The sequence below is a fragment of the Cimex lectularius genome, unplaced genomic scaffold (assembly GCF_000648675.2).
Source record: "Cimex lectularius strain Harlan isolate CLEC.00 unplaced genomic scaffold, Clec_2.1 scaffold48, whole genome shotgun sequence".
Lineage (NCBI taxonomy): Eukaryota > Metazoa > Arthropoda > Insecta > Hemiptera > Cimicidae > Cimex > Cimex lectularius.
In genome coordinates, this window is record NW_019392708.1 from 1,107,265 (window position 1) to 1,122,435 (window position 15,171).

A 15,171-nucleotide genomic window follows, 5' to 3' on the forward strand; every position below is an offset into this window, starting at 1 on the left:
GCATTCATTTCAAAATGATAGAGCTTTTAATAATACCCGCATTATAGTGATTCTTACAGTACTCATTGGTTAAAAATATGTAACTGTAGCATCATACTCTGATGCATAAATAATTTTAAGTTTAATTAATGGACAAATACATTTTCCGTAACACTTTTTAACTTTCGAGTTGATGCTGGGTTTTGGCATGTGAATCGGTGAGATACTCAACTGACATTGGGTCACTGTCACTCCCAGGGTATAAAGTGAAGAAAACTGAAAATTGCGCAATGCCGAAACGCGATTAGTTGAACAGTGGTTTGAACCCACGAGTGAAGGCGGACCCAAAGACGGTTCAGCCTGACTTTTTTCCTTTTGTTTGTATAAATTTAAAATCGGAATTTGCGGAATTGTTCATTCTCACAGCCACTGCAGTTTTAAGTAAAAATTGTAATTCAGATCCAATAGTTTACAATTTTTTGTACTAGGAGTAGCAATTTTTTTCATTGTTTCTGAAAAAGAGGCCTCTCTAAAAGAGGCCAATTAGAAAATTATAATCCTTCCTATTCTAATTGTCCTTAAAATCGTATTTAATATAAAATTAAAGAATGATCGCTTATAAGAAATTTAAAATCAGTAATCCGTAGAAAGGTAAAGCTTTTGAAAAAAGATTTTTGACCAATTAAATACGATAATTTATTAAATGAACAATCAGTGAAAAAACTACTTTTTTGGATTGATGATGTTTTATTTTTTATAACTTATCTACTTTCAACTATTATTAATAATTTAAAAAAAAAGATGTTGAGGCCAATTAGAAGAGCGAAAAAGAACTTTATACTTGGCCTCAACATCGTTTTTTATTAATAAATATGAATTGAAAGTAGATCACTTATAACAATGAAAACATCGTCAATCCAAAAAAGTAGTTTTTTCACGTATTGTTCATTTGATAAATTATCGTATTTAATTGGTCAAAAATCTTTTTTGAAAAGCAATCAGCAAAAAACCTTTCTACGGATTAATGATTTTTCTGATTATTATTTTAAATAATGACAGATTATGGTACGAAATTGTTCAAAAATCAAAAAAATGTGCGCAGCTTGATCTCGTCCTGAACTAGCCCTGTTCGCCAATTCTGGTTGTGCTCCTGCTTCATTGCGGTTTTGTTAAGGAAATCATTGATCTGGGATTAAGGGAAAATGGACAAGTCAGGAATAGACCGAGCAACGAATTTGTTTTGTTTTTTAGACGATAGAACTGAACCAAATCTCTTTATTTACATTTTATTATTATTCGATGCCATATCAATATGAAAATATTGGAAAAGAAATCATTCCTTGAATAACTCGTTTTAAAGTATTTCATATTTTTAAAAATCCTGGACAAAACTATTTAAAGTTTTGAGATAAGGTCAAAACTGAAAGATTTTGATAAAACAAAAGTTTATTTATCTTTTAAGTCCATGCACTAGAGATTTACGTCGCTTAAGAAAATTTGTGGTTGATTTACTGTTCTGGGTAAAAACAGATTTTTCGCGTCCAGCATGAACGTTGATGAGCAGTAATTTTTGTCATCTTTGTTATACTTTTTTCTTGAGTATTTTCCCAATAAGTTATAAATATTTAACCTTTTCTAATTGATTATTTTTGTTATTGTTTGTTAAGTAAATCACTGCTAGTATTGAGGGAGATTGTAAAAAAAAATTTTTTAATAAATAAAAAAACAGGAGAGAGCTCTTATCTATACAGAGAGTTTCCTATCTATAAAGAACAAGTATTTCAACAAAAACAAATATTTTTACCTAGTTTTCTATTGACCTGGAAGCGGCAAAATATAAACTTGATTTTGTTCAATTGTTCTAACACAACAAAGTTTAAACGGATGGCCGTGCGCTTAAAAAATAAATTAATCTATTTACACGTTATCTAAAGATTAAAAAAACGAAATGTAAGGAAAATCAGATTGTTCATTCTAAACAACTGACTACCTGCTGTACATTTTATTCCACCACCTTTTGTTTATTTTACTGCTTAAGTTTTATAATGCCAATAGAGCAGAACAATTTCATTTTAGTGCTGTAAAACAACATTTAACATAGCTCGGTCTTGTTATTGTAACATTTAGCAGGGCGTTCACCCTGGAAAATTACATTTCAACTAACCGTCTGCCCCATTTTCTCATTTGACTTCTAATAAAATGCCGTCATTAAAAGGGCCTGTGTGTACAGGTCGGAAGAACGTATGATCAATACGCCTGTAACAAGTGAGTTATGTAGCACATAGAAACACCGAGCAAACCCTAACTTCTCTAATTAATGAACGCACTCGAAACATCATCGAAAATATTGACGTTCCATCAGATCTACGGATAAATCCTTATCGTGCTATACCAAACCGATATGTTTCAACATTCATTTGCCTCCATCGTACACCGCTTCTCTGAATATCATCCCAACAAGTCCTAAACTTTAGACCATTAATAATGCCTGTGCAAGCCTGACAAATAGCCAGAAAGCAACTATGTTGGAAATTAACAAAATTTATAATCTAGTTTTTATTCAGACGGTATACTGACCAGTTTTCACAAAATCTATTTGCTTAAATGGTTTTATATTTTAATATTTGGTTCTAAAAAAAAAATCATAAACATCCCGTATCTAAACGTTTCATTTTTTCCTAAGAATCAAAAGCCCTTGCTTTTTAATAATACATAAATCTACGTTCGTTATTGTTTCCCTTCTTCATAATAATTTTTTCATAAGATTTGTGATTCAAGATAAAAACAACATTCAGTTAATATTAATAAATCGTGACTAAAAACATTATATAAAACATGTTAAATTACACTGCGATAGATTAAAACAGATTTGTTAACCCTTTATGGCCCAATGTTGTCTTAGTGCAAGACGAACATTAGCAATTTGGTTAAAAGGCTAGCGGGAAATCCAGTAAGTATAGTGATAGAGAGTTTAGATTGGTACCAAATAAATTAGTGTTGACAATACATGGGCAGAGAACATAGCGGAAACAACAGTTGGCCCGCCCTGAACTCACGGGATTTCCTGCTAACTTTAAACAAAATTGCTAAAGTCGGTATGGCTCTGAAGCAACGGTTTAAGCAAGAAAGACTTAAAATATAAGCTGGATATGAAAAATTTTATATCTGCCACATATAACAATCGATCAAGAGAGGCCAATACATGGAATAAAATATTGAAGGAAAAACACTGCACACGTCCTAAGCTCAGGGGATTAGATAAACATTAGCGAGTTTGCTAAATTTGGTGAGGCCCTGAGTCAATGTCGGGCAAGAAAGGGTTAAAGACTAAAACGTTTTTAAAAATAATTAATCTTTTTTTTTTATTTAAGCAGTCATTCACTATTTTAACTTAAATGATTATCGCAACCCCCGGAAGGATTTCACCTTCCTTTTAAACGCGACAAAGGAACCGGTCCCCTCGGAATTCTCCCCAGTTTGCAAAGTCAGCTAAAGAAGGGAAACAAAATACATTACAAAAACAAAACGCAACAACAACAAAATCTTTAAGCAATTCCCTAATTTATGCCAGCCTACGCCGGAATCGCCCATCGAGCAAAAAATGTATAACAACAATTCCGCACATACGAATTGCAATTCGACTCATTTTTCACCAAAGGTAAATACCATTATTTGAATTTAAAATCAACTTGAAATTGGATTAAATACACTCAGCTAGCTTTCCTGCTTCATTAAACGGTTATTCCACAAATGAACTGGGTTAGAACCGCCATGAGAATGCGTATTGAAATTAAACGCGCTCGCCCTGTGCAAATCTGTTTTCCTAGACCACTCAGCGTAAACTAACAACTACAGTGAATTATGACTTTCCTTGCAAATTCCTCACAACGTAAACTAACCGTATTAGGGCAAGTTGTCATGAAACTTAATTAACATTTACTTACAAAAATTTTAAAATTGATTTCAAAACAAAGAAACTTAACGTTATAAATATAAATTTCAAACGATTCATAAAAAACGTTAATGTGTAATATAGATTGCTTAAATATAATAATTGTTTTAAGTGTTAGATGTGTCGACCACTTTTTACTTGCAGGAATTATCGGATCACGATATGATGTTGATGAAAAACAATAGCAATGTTACTTCATCGTCATGGCAAACCAATCTACATGTTGGCATAATTAAGTTCATAATAGAATATTTCAATTTTCGTTTCTCTTCTTCTTAGTTCTCGTTCTTCAAAGAAATTTGAAATCGTGTATGAAAAACTTCATCAAGACCGTGATCCTGACTATTTGAATATATAATAAAGCAGTCATTAAACTTTCTATGTAAACAAACAAAAAAAGATGTTTGATTTATAAAATAGAATGCATGTTTTTCTCAACGCTTTAATACAAACGTCCACTTTGATACAATAATATATTTTGTCGTAGAGAAAAAAATGCAATCTAATCTGGATATCGTTGTAACAGAGAATTATTTAAAGTCCAAAGAATTCAAAATTGTTAAATAAGCTGAGATAGTGCAAACGCGCTATGTAGATTTTTTAGCCCTGTTAACGTGATGAATGAACACGCAACTGGCACGGAATAATGTTTTGTTGGCACAGCACGACTGGAAATTGCATTTTGATTAGAATCCATGATTTTTTGGGAATATGATTTACTTAAATCAGTAACCAATGCACGTAAATATATTTGTTTAATATTTAACTGAAAAATCAAAATTTTTATGTAAAAAAAAATAAAGATCCTTTTAATAATTTGAGCCCTAATCTTTTTCCCTTTTACTATGAAATGTAATTACACTCTGTCTATTTTCGAATCATCAATGATATATCAAGAATATATCAAATTCAAAGAAAGATAGCCCGTTAGAAACGCTATTATCTCATCAATCGAAAAAAATATGGGAAAACATCAATGGTTTTATATGTGTGGGCCGTTAATCGATAATTATTCAGAAATCATGAGATGCGGTCTGGTGTAATGTACGTTTCAAAGTACTCATCTAAAATAAATAAGTAAGCGCAAAATGTTATAGTTTATAGGGGAGACTGTTTAGACCCACATAGTCTTTAACGATCATGTTATAAAGAAAATAATTTCACACATTGATTATAATTGAAATAATATTATATCCTAATCATTTGGAGATCATGAGGTGTGGTCATGTGTGATGTAGTTTTAGAAAAACAATTTCTTTATCGTGCCAACGTTTCGATCTTTATTCAGGGCCTGGGATTTATAAACATTTACATTTAACAAATATGTTTGTAAATCCCAGGCCCTGAAGATGATCTCAATAAAGATCGAAACATTGGCACGATAAAGAAAATGTTTTTCTGAAACCTTCATCACTAGACCGCATCTCACGATTTCTGCATAATTAAAGGTTTTCTATCTTTAAACAGCAATTTTTATTTTCATAGTTATTATTTCATTCAATAGTTTTCGTGGTCCGCTTGGCGAATTAATATCTTTCAATTATTAGTAGATTCAGTTATTATTTCAACCTGTTCAACCCAAAAGGTGCCAATATTTCAGAAAAATTTGTTTAGGACAGCCGGAAAATTTTACAGACTCAACTTAAAATATATGAAATGCTTTTTAATTAAAATTAAACGTAGAAAAGGTGAACGCTCGGTACGAAAGTGTATAAAGTCCATTTCTCTTTGCAATTACGTGAGGTTTGTATGGTGTACTTTTAATTTGTACATTTTTTTGTTTACATTTTATTATATACCATCCAATCCTCTCTATCTCTAATAGGTCCTTGACTTTTCAAAGCTGAATATTTTCAGCTACATTAAGATACCTAATATTTTTATATATAATAATCAAGCAGTTTTATGTAAGCGATTATTTAATCATTGAAAAAGTATGTGCTTAAGTAATAAGTTGTATCAACTCAAATTTCTACAAAACTGATTGAAAATTTCCGAAAGGCTACATTAACTAATACCATAATAAAATACAATTTAAATGTAAAGAAATAGCATGAATGTGATACATTACATTCATGCATTAATCAGTGTCAATTATTCGGCTACGATATTCGAAAATGTGAAAAATTTAATAAAATCTTTTAAGTTTTTGACATTTCAAAATTGAGCATTTTTCTTTTTAATTTTTTTAAAATTCTTCTTATTTTTTTAAAGTTCATTTGTTAGCTTGAAAAACACACATCCGCCATTATAAAATAAATTTCTTTTTCACAATATTATTAATTAACTTATGAGAAAAGTTCAAAAAAATTTACTATATAAAAACGAGACTGGTTGTCAAAATCGCCGTACGTAAAACAGATTTTACACATTTGACAGAAGCATGTGATTACATGTACGTAAATTAATTAAAATAATGAAACATTAGTTTGTTTATTATGTGTTACAACGATAAATAAATAAATGAAAATCTGCGGATTATCCTCATAAACAAAATCCTAATGTTTTTGTACATTAAACGCAAATAATTGGTTTGAGATTTTTTTAGATTAATCCTAATTTTAACAATTCTACTTATCAAGTCCAAATTGACACAAAAATGTTTTAAAAGTAATCCGCATTCATAAATCTATATGTTTTAATTGATATATTACTTTTTTTACATTCGCTAATAAGGGGTTTAGTTTTAAAATAATAGCTTTATTCACTGACCCACTCAACCTTTCCTAATTAGAACTAAAGCTTATGAAAAAAATCTATGCCATTAAAATGTATGTTTATACTTTAGTCAGCTCTTTTTCGTTGAATAAAGTACTAAATAATTTTACGTAATGTAAGGCATTATTGTTGAAAATAAACTTTTATGTTTAAAATGAGCCAAAGCATGTTAAAAGTTGGTTTTGTCGCTTGAGTATTATTATTATTATTAATAAACAGTTTCGAACTACAATATTTAAGTTCAGCATTTTCTAAACAAGGAAAACAGAAAATTTTGCCTGTCTTCGAATTATTAATTCTACGTACTTTAATTAAAACATGACCATAGAATTTAATATAAAATTATAACCTTGAAGGGTTGTAACCAATCAGATAAACATTAACTGGGTTTTTCTTATCAACGAATGATTTTCCGGCTTACTTTAACATCGTACAACAACTTATAACGATTTGTTTTGAACAAATATTTTCCCTTTAACAGAAACATTGTTGTCTGTTTTCACACGCAAAAATGGTTGGATGGCAAGCGAAACCCATGCTTGCGTGTTTTATATACGATAGAGATGTTTATCGTCGGTTACACCTTTCCGTTTGTATTAAAACAGACGGACTTGCAAGTCCTTTTGTATTTATAATATTCCAATTTCATGTAATGTAACGTCTTTCTTAAAATAAGGACAGGAAATTCAGTCAATACCTTAAATTTCTAAGATTTTAATAAATATAAATTTTAAATTTATAAAGAATTTATTGTGGTTGACGGACTCAGGGAGTTTTCAATAGCATGCAGTGCTGTTAACTAACGATTTTCAGCATAAACTCTGAAGAATTAAAAATAAAATTTTATTTTTAAAAATCATGCCTAGTTGGGTTTGAAGCTTAAGACTTTAGGGAGTTCAAAAATTGCTACATACATTTTTTATATTTAAAACAAGTTTTCTAACTACGATTTTTTTATTTTAAAAGCAGACCTTATTCTCCTTTGGCCAAGTTAACGGTTGTTTTAGATCGATTCGGTTATTTGTTGTTTGTATTAGTTTCTAAAATTGGCAATTGTTTATCCACGTGGTTTCGCCAGTAACACACGCGCACTCAGAGCTTTCTGACCAAGTTTCCTCGCTCCTGAACCTGCAGAGAGCGCGTCCCGAACGGCACTGAGATCAGGTTCCTCCTCCAGTGCTGGCAACAGTACGGGGTGAATTTCTCCCCGCCCCCGAGCAGCCCCCCTACGATGCCGCACGGGGCGTAAACCACCCCACATCATAATCCTCTCAATATTAAACACGATTCCTTTACCCCGATGACCCTTTATGGGAATTAGTTGTAAAACCGCTTAACCCCCATCTCTCAAGTACTAATTCTACGGGGATTAATCAAGTTCATATTTTTCTGATATTGTGAAGTCCAGCCTTCTCTTTTATAGTTAAGTACCTTATATCCTAGAGTTTACCGTAAACGATCAGATAACCGTAATTTTTATTCGTTTTTTTTTTTAATTTTTAATTTAATTTATGAATAGAATTATTGGAATATGGTTCAATGCTGGAGAAAAGAAGAAAAAAATTGGAATTAAAGTATAGTTCAACAATGGATCCTAATATTAAAAAAGTTGATTTGTTTTCGTTGTGTAGGAATTTTTAAGATAGATCGATGGAATGTTGTGTGATTTCTTAAGGTCTGCAGAGTGATGAACTTGTACGTTTGTCTACTGAACACCACAATAAATGAAAAACAAATATGATGTAATCTGTCAACTTTTGGCCTTTTTTTTCTATTATTTTTCTGTCACTTTCTCTGTTAGGCCCTGGACGTGATTCTGAAGGAGCCAATAATTTTGCGGAAAAAGTTGCACCTGATAGAATGGACTAGTTAATAAATCACTTCTATCTAGTTATTTCCATAGTTACAGCGTATATCAAATCGCTAAGGATCAACCAATAATCCCAAAACGTACAAACTAAAAAATTCCGCGGAAATTTAGGTTTTCTTTCCTCTACCAATCAGCCAAATAAAGGTTCTAGCATGGTATCAACATGTTTGTATAGTATGCTGCAATAGTTTTGATCGTTACAATGGTATATCGGCGTTTCTATGTCGCACTATCAAATGTGAAAAAATCGTTGTCCAGATTTGATATTTTCCTCTTGCGTTGGACACGACACACGTTTTGGTGAAATGTCAAATCTCTAGCCCCCTGAGAAACTCGAAAACAAGCTAATGATGAGGTATCGAACGCTTTTTCTATATATTATGCTCTGAAAGTATGTAATGTGTTAATGTGTTCGTTCGCACTTTTGTCCCTAATAATTGTAGTTTGATACAGTCGAAAATTGACCAATATGGGATTTTATCTATTTAGTCGTTGTACTATATCTACTCAGGTCAGACAGGACGAAAAATTGTCAGCTGATTGAGTGGAATCCCCAGACAAGACATAAGAGACAACAGAAGGCTTGAACTATGAAGACTTTTGGTCAGAATTTTTTTTTCGCTGTCAAAATTCAACTAACTTTATACAACACACTACTGCGATTTTTCTGAACATACATTGTGGAACTCTGTGGTTCCGCAATGCTATCCAACATTAACCATATCCATTCCAAGTCCTTAGACAAATTGTTAAACCTCCTAACCACGACACTGATCTCAATATCCATAAAAAATATTTCATTTTTTGGGCAATAAATATTTTGTACTCAAATATTTAAATTTTTTTTTTTTAGAAAATAAATATTTTTAATAATATATCACACAATAATTATTTAGTATAAATAATAAAAATTTGTTTTAATATGTAGCGTAAAATTGTTATAACAGCTTGTTTCTCTATTTTTTATTTTTAATGTGCTTATGAACTTGCATATTAGCCAGAGTATTTGTTTTCTCACATATATATATAGTTGGGGGAAGAGTAGCGTGAAAAAAAATTGCCAGGGACGACGGCGGTTGTAACAGTTGGTATCTATAATGCCAGGATTATCGGTTAGAAGCTTGGCTTAAGGGCTGGATGGTTTAACTATATAAAATAAAAAGACAAAACAAAGAAAAAAATATTTTACAAAACATACATATAAATTTAAATATAAACAGGTTCATTTTTCTAACAAATTACAGATTATTTAAAACAACCATCATTAAAGTCAACAACAGCCCCATTATTTTTGATACGGAAAGCAATTTTAAATAGGAAAATGTGTTTTTAAAGAGGGCCAATTTGTTTTCAGCGGGTTTATTCCGGCACAGAAAATCCTCCGCAAGAGACCAGCTACCTTAATGGGGACAGTGATACTAAGAAAAGCATAAGTGTTGCTTTATCCTGTTTATTCCCTTCCTTAAAGTTGAGCGTGCTAAAAACAAAAAGCCCGAGAGCCAGATTTCATCGTTCTGCAGACATTAGCGAAAAACAAGTGGTTGGCAAAAGTCAGTGGTCTCATTAGCATCTGGTGAAAGCAACGGCAAACATAAACATTTAAAAAAATGCGTAAAGAAATTTGTCATGAAATTAAATTCTGAGATTTGCATAGCATGTATGGGTACGAGGGGTTGGAACATTAAAGTAGCAAATCAATTACCTTTGGTAAAACGAATAGCTTTTAGTCTCGTAAATTTTCATGTTATCTAATATGTTGTATACAATCAATAATAATAGCACAGATGAAGATATGTAATATTTAAAAATAATAATACCGCATAAGGCTGGAAAACGTATGAGACATGTATTGAAGTCAGATGGCCTCTCAACTAGTCATAAATATGAAGAACATAAAATATTAAAAATGAATGGAAACCTAAAGTAGCTAATTAATTGACTTATAAACAGCAACATGTGGAAATTGGATAAAACATTAACAATATCCCCACAAATTATTGCACATGATACTACTTTGTATTAAAGGCCTTTTGAAAGAGTTAAAGTAATTAATTAAAAAACAAGTTTTTCTCATACCTAAGTGCCTGCACATCCCAAATAGAAAAAGTCTGGGTGGGTAGTGTAGCTTCCTGTTATGTGCATGCGCATGCACATAAGTTAATTCATTTAGAATAAAATTCATACGGGATCATCTAGAAATCAAGTTTTTAAACAAAAATTTTAAAGAAATTTTGTAAGAAAATTTTTTATAAGAATCCGACAAAAGGTTTCAGATGTACAGCTGTGTACGCGTTTTTATGTTTGCGCCCGCGCAGGTGAGACTGTCGATCTGACTGGGATGAAATTCATAAGGGAGAAACCAATCTACACAACCTCTGAAAATTAAATAAAAAGTGGTCTCAAGGTTTCGGAATTTTGCCGGTTACAAGGAATTGACCACAGACAGACTTAACCAAATTTTGTTCAGAAAGATGCAAAATGCGAGTGGAAATTCTGATTTCGGAGGACTAAAATTTTTTCGACTTCCTACATGAATACAAGACTTCTCGACCTTCAGTAGACTGGAAAGAAACATTACCGTAATTGTATTTGATATTTCCAAAACATATACTTGTAATCCTCCATTATTAAAAACTAGAAAATTAACTAAAATTTCGTGATCGGATTATCCAAATAACTTATTTCAATTAATTAATCTTTTTATGTCAGGTTTGGTTAAAATGAAAAAGTTAGTGACACGAGTGGGATTCGAACCCACGACCTTCGGCTCAATACGCCGCTGCTCTAACCAATTGAGCTATCGTGACTTCGTGTATATGATGTGGTGAAGTGACGATAGCTCAACTAGCTAGAGCAGCGGCGTATTGAGCCGAAGGTCGTGGGTTCGAATCCCGCTCGTGACGCTAACTTTTTCTTTCAACCAATACCTACATAAAAATTTAATTCATTGAAAATGCATAACTTTGCATGAGTTAACCATTTTACAAGAGGTAACCTTTTTCTAGCAGACAGTAAAATGCCAAATTTATAGTGAATATGAAATTTGTACTTGTACTCTTCTACTCATTCCCTCTTCCTATAAAAAATTAGTAATTTTCTCTCAGAAGTTTTGTTGTGTCCATCAATGGACAGAGTAACAAACTGAAAGCCCTACTTTAAATGTTTCATTTGATAAAAATGAGCAAATTGTAAAAGTTATAAAAATAAAAGCAAACATTTTCTTATACGTAAAAATGTATTTATATTATACTATTCAAACTTTAATCGTGTTTTCATACTAACCAGTAAACATTGATTTGAATATTATGTTAACATGCTACAAACATTGGGGAATGGTCAAATATTTGTTTGTGGCCCGTAGATAATCTCGTTCAATTCTGCCAATATTTTATAATTAATTAATTCGTTAATTAGCTTAATTTTGACTGAAACTGTATAGATTCTTTTTCATAAAGCTATGCGTTGTTGTCTCCAGCGATGAAATACATTTTTCCTCAATTTCAACAATTTCTTTCTTTTCATCATTCCTTTTCTCTTTTGTTCTCTTTCTCACTCCTACATTTCTTCCCCTTTTATTTCTTACTTTGTGTCTATCAGATACCTCTTTTTCTTGCTTAAAATTTTCTACTTTTCTTATTTCCTCGTTCAAACGTGTTTTTCTTTCTCTCTATTGTTCCCACTTTCTCTTCTTCTAAACTTATTTCTTTTTACCATACTTGCCCACCACCATCTTTACTCTTTCTGTTTTACCGTTCTTATAAGTCAAAATTAAATTTTGGAAATATATGAGGGAAAATGTTACGATAATCGTAATACTAACAGGTTTATTCTCCAAATAACGTTACAATGGATAAACGAGTTGAGATTGAACAATTTTTTCATTACTTTGTAGTTTATCTACAATTATAAGAAAAATTTTAAAAGAAATATTGAGAGAAAAATATGTTTTAGAGTGACTGTTACAAATCAATCAACGTTTTGAATTAAAAAAGCTAAATGTGTGCTTAATAAATCAAAATAATCGCTTTTATCCTAAGTTTGATAAATTTATATGGTTATTTTGTATTAAGAAATAATGAGTAAACCGGGTTTTAAAAGGTTGCTTCGCGTTTTTCGCTGAAAAGTAAAGGTCCAGGGTTCGAGCCCTATATAATTACAAAAAGGTTTTTTCTAAAACACCGAAACAACCTGTTAATTGAAATGCCCTCCATGAAAATAAATAAATCAAATATGGTCCAACTTTGTCAATTACACACAGAAGTAATAGTGCATTAACGACAAATCAGTACAATAGAATCTCTAAGTTAAAAAGATCCGGTTTTAATATAAACACATTTTCAAGAGAAAAATATCACCTATTTGTTTTGCATGCTCTCTTTATAAAGAGGCAAGGGAATATTGCAGCATCATTTATAAATATATGACTTTGAGCACCACCGAATGAGAAATAAACGGATAAGAAGGGTAGCTATTTCAACCACAAACATGCACTCTCTCTTAGGGGACAAATAGCGATAGATTAACCCGCCACAAATCACGAAGCACCGGATATCTACCATGGCAAAGCATCTGTCTCATGATATGCATATTTGAGCCACCGTAATGGGCCCTCTTGTTAATTAACACGGTGTATGTTGCGTATCAACGATTAAAAGTGGTTGTTTATCATCATAAAAATAGTCCGATAAAGGTGTAACAAAATATTCCAATACCCGACCAATTAAAATGGTTAAACGAATTCTATTATTCCTTTTTATTCATTCGTAGACATTGATGTTATTTTATTGAAGAACTCCATTATTTTTTTTCAAATGGTTACAATCTTGAAATGAGGTTTGCAAAAAGACAGACTCTATCTTATTTAAATATTAAACACCCCATCCACTCTTCATCAAAAATTCTAAACAGGTATTACCTCAGAAAAACATAAACAACGGATGAATAATTAAATATTATTTCTTTATAAAAAACGTCTTGTATAATTCGTGCGTTGTAGAAAAAAATTGATTGTAATGTATCAAATTATTGCGTATAATCGAATTGATTTTAAAAAGGTATAAGTCAATCAAATATATGATAGTATAAAGATGATCGATAGAGAATCCCCTGTCACGATTAATAAATCGCCTCTGAAAACCAGAGGTAATGATTCTTTCTTCTTCCTATTCTGAATAAGTCATACGAGGGTGACATACAGAAACGTACTTTTGGGTTAAAGCTCGGGTACGTGACCTGAATGCGTAGTTACTCAATGTGTAGTTAACACATAATCGAAGGTGTTTTCCCGTCTCTTTACAGAGAGCGTGTAGGTGAGCATTGCCCTGTTTTTCTTACTTTCTTTTCCCATTTTTTAGAGAAGATATAACATTGCATGATTGTTCTCTTTCTTGTTTGTTTCTGAATATTTCGTTTTAACACTCATGATGGGGAAAGTACTTTCAGTGATACATGTAATGTACTCGGATTAAACAGACTTTTATAAAAGCATAGTAGTTTTTTATTCGTTGTAAGAACTTTTTTACACAATATTAATTAAATTACGATATGATTTTTATTAATGCTAAACTTTCAACTGCCCGTTGGATTCCTAGGACGAGGGATCAAATGTCAAATATATTATTTTTTTCTTACTATACTCAGTTAAACATCTAATGGCTGTGCGGGGATTTAAACCTAGAACCGTTTGCGTGGCACTGCCATAGCGATCCCCTTTTCTTAAAAAATAAATATATTAATATTATTTANGGATTTAAATAAATATAAATATAAAATTTAAACATCTACGTAATAAACAGTTAACACTAATTAGAGATAGCTAACAACAATTTTACTTCCACTTCCTCTATGCTGATTCCTGCTGATGGATGACGGTAAATATTAAATTACCATTTTCAACTATTTTTATCAGGATTAGGGTTGGAGTTTATTTTAAAGAAATAAATGTAAGGAGTAATGGACTGCCTTATAATCAAACTATTTTTTACTTTTATTGGAGAAGAACTCAGAAGTAGAAAATAACCAATTTTTTCACTTATCAATTTGTTATCCCAATTAATTATTCTTAAATCATATTAATTCGATTTAAAATGCATTTAATACACATTGTACATCATTACACATAAGTCCTAAAAACCATGTCATCAAGATCAGAGAAATGACGAGATGCGTCTTCTCGAAACTAAGCTCGATCGCGAAATCAAAATGGGAGCTGAGGCCAAGGGCGCTCTCCACCACTTACAAAAGCGTATATCTGCCCATTGCAACGTACGGAGGTGCAGCTTGGGGAACAAAATTGCAAAGCAGGAGTAGAAGCATCCTCGAGCAGAGTCAAAGAACAGCACTCCTGAGAACGACTAAAGCTTATAGGACAGCCCCTACTCACGCCCTCCAAGTCCTTGCTTCCGCTGCACCAATAGACATTGTCCGCCACAGTAGAATTGCAATCCGTCAGATAGGGGATGGCTACGAACTGCACCTAGAAAGCACATCCGGGAGATCCTTACAGTTTGGATAGACAACTCATAGCAGAAAGATCGGACAGAAGCACCAAGGGAAGGTTAACCCATGAATTTCTACCCAGTATTGAGGACCGAGAAAGAGCAAAGTGGTTTCAACCAGATTTCTGGATCATACAAATAATGTCAGGTCACGG

At 31.9% G+C, this 15,171-nt stretch overlaps 1 non-coding gene across 1 annotated transcript; it reads right to left on the reverse strand.

The window, feature by feature from the left end:
- Positions 1-11,252: 11,252 nt before the first annotated feature.
- Positions 11,253-11,326, reverse strand: Trnan-auu. The gene has a single exon. It is a non-coding gene; the product is annotated as a tRNA-Asn (tRNA).
- Between the last annotated feature and the right edge of the window lie 3,845 nt (positions 11,327-15,171).